This window comes from Physeter macrocephalus, chromosome 8 (genome assembly GCF_002837175.3).
Source record: "Physeter macrocephalus isolate SW-GA chromosome 8, ASM283717v5, whole genome shotgun sequence".
NCBI classification, from domain to species: domain Eukaryota; kingdom Metazoa; phylum Chordata; class Mammalia; order Artiodactyla; family Physeteridae; genus Physeter; species Physeter macrocephalus.
The window spans coordinates 53,597,597-53,600,344 of NC_041221.1; the positions used below are offsets into that span (position 1 = coordinate 53,597,597).

Consider the following 2,748-nt stretch of genomic DNA (forward strand, 5'->3'; position numbering starts at 1 on the left):
TCCACTGATGCCTTAATCTCTGCCACCCACTAATCTGTTATCCATTTTGTCTTCTCAAGAACGTTGCATAAATGGATCATACAGTATGTAACCTTTTGGGATTGGCTTTTTTCTTTTTTAAAAAATGTATTTATTTTATTTATTTTACTTTTGGCCGTGTTGGGTCTTCGTTGCTGTGCGCAGGCTTTCTTTAGTTGCAGCGAGCGGGGGCTACTCTTTGTTGTGGTGCACGTGCTTCTCATTGCCGTGGCTTGTCTTTTTTGCAGAGCACGGGCTCTAGGCGCACGGGCTTCAGTAGTTGTGGCATGAGGGCTCAGTAGTTGTGGCTCAGTAGTTGTGGCACGCGGGCTTAGTTGCTTGGCGGCAAGTGGGATCTTCCCCGACTAGGGATCGAACCTGTGTCTCCTGAATTGGCAGGCAGATTCTTAACCACTGTGCCACCAGAGAAGTCCCTACAGGGCTATTTCAAGCTAGAGTCTTAGAAACTATTTCTCAAGCCTTCTTTCCTTTCTGATATTCAGATAATGTCCTGCTCCAGAAGAATCTTCTTCTAGTCTACATGACCTTGGAACAAACCACTTCTACCTTTCAGTTTCTGTATCCATAAACCTTTTCAGTCCATCTTTTTACTCCATTATATCTTTTGGTTAACAGCTGTCTATGAAAAAAGCTGTCGAAGAAGTGAACTTTGTCTGGGACTGCATCCATTATCAGCTCACTGTACATATTAATGACCTGTTCATTCAGCCAACTGTGACCATCCAGGGTTGCCAGATCATCCATATCCAGCATGCGCTTATTGTAGAAGATGCAGAAGTTGCATTTTTGATGTCTGGCCTGATAGTTTCTTATTTCCCTATTGATAAATGGTTCTCTATTAGAAAAGTCTTTGTTAAAGACATCGTTTAATCTTCCAAGGTCATCTTTTTCGCTGAGTGGGACCAAACTGACATACTTCTTCATAACCTCGTCCAGGAATCGAGAAAGGCAGATTGACAGCTGTTCATCATCCACTGGAGGCTTTCTGACTGTTCTTCCCACCTCCTACCACTGCACGTCAGGGGAGCCTCCAGTGGGCTTTTACAGTAAGGGGGGTCCAGCAACTTAGAACTAAGACTGTTCTGCTTGAAAGACCCATCCTCATCCCTCTGGTGTGAGCTCTCATTCTGAACAGTCTCTTCGGACACAGGCCCATCTACACCACTCACAGATTGATCTGCCCCTGACACTGACAGTTTTACTCTGTCATCATTGACAGTACTTATCCGATTTTCCTGACCGACAGCCATAACTTCTCTCTCAGTTTCCAAGATAAACATGGTACTAGAATGATGTTCTGGTAAGGGGATGTCATGAATCAGCTCTGTACACTCCCACTTAGGAGAGGAAGAGGATGACTGGTCCCAGGTGCATTGTGGCACTGCCATTCTGTTGGTCAGGGAATGCTTCATCTAAACTAAGCTCCTTGCCCAAGAGAGGGCTTCCTTTAGTGTGGCCATGAGGAACATGAGAGTTCTTTCCCTTCACCACAGCATTGCTGTCCATATCTGGAAGGTATGGCTAATGCCGACAAGAAGGGTCTTCAGGTTCTGGGGAAGGGAATGGGCTGCAACTGCCACCCACACCGTTCTCCATAAGGGTCTCTTGATGGTCCCCAGTGACCTGCACCCAGCTTTGCTGGGCCTTTTTTAGCTTGCAAACTTTGCTTTTTGTTCTGAAGTACTGGGATCTGAGAATCCTGTACCGAAATCTAATCATGGATCATTTCTCGTACATCATATGAGGAGATACTTTTATTCTTCTCTGTTAAGTTGGAACTTTTTTGGAATCAGGGGTCCCCCCTTCCTGTGGTGCTCCAGCCCTTGGTAGCAGCCATAACAAAAGCGCTTTCTCTTATGGTTGCTCAAGGTGACCACAACTGTGCCACTCTCACCTGTACTCTGGCTCTTCCCATTGAACTTCATAGGAAGATCAGAAGCCTGTGGCTCCATCCTAGGTCTGTGACCACTGGCCTGACTTAAAACACTATTTGCTGGTACGTCAGCAGCTGCCTTCAAGAGACTTTTCTCTCCAGAGTATTCATGATCAGAGTTCTTTGCTGATGATAGCAACTTCTCTGCTTAGAGTTTCAGGAAGGTACTTGAGGAGGAAATGAAGTGTTTAGTGTCCTTTATTTTCACTTCAGAGGACAAAGTACTAAGATTCTGAACAGTCATATTGGACTTTGTCTTAGCAAAAATGGGTTCATCCTGGATCCACATTTTCTGGATTTGAAGGGCTTTCTTTCTGCATTGGAAATGCCTCAAATGCCTGCTCCAAGTAACTGGCCTTCCCAACTTGGCTTTCAGAATGCACAACTCTTGATGAAAGTAGAACTTCTTAAAGTCTCCAAACCCAGTATTCCATTTCTAAGAAAAGGCTAAGTGGATTCCTTTCCTCCATAGAATTTTTGTCTGTTTTTTCATTTTTCTAATGCATAATGAGATCTGAACGCAGCTATGTCCCTCGCTGCTGGAACCTGTCACGCCGTGGGTCCAGATGCTGCGGCAGCTTGGACTGTGGCTCCACCTTCACCAGCTTTAGGGGAAAGCCCGTCAGCCAGCAGGAGTCTGACCTGCTTACAGCGGCCATGGCTGCCGAGCTTCCTCTGGGAGGGTTGGCTTTTTTCACTCAGTCTAATTTTCTGGAGATTCATCCAGGTATTACATGTATCAGTAGGTCTTTCCTTTTTATTGCCGAGAGTATTCC

The 2,748-nt window shown here is 45.4% G+C and overlaps 1 pseudogene; it reads right to left on the reverse strand.

Moving 5' to 3' along the window:
- Positions 1-588: 588 nt before the first annotated feature.
- Positions 589-2,465, reverse strand: LOC102977263 (sentrin-specific protease 5-like; annotated as a pseudogene).
- Between the last annotated feature and the right edge of the window lie 283 nt (positions 2,466-2,748).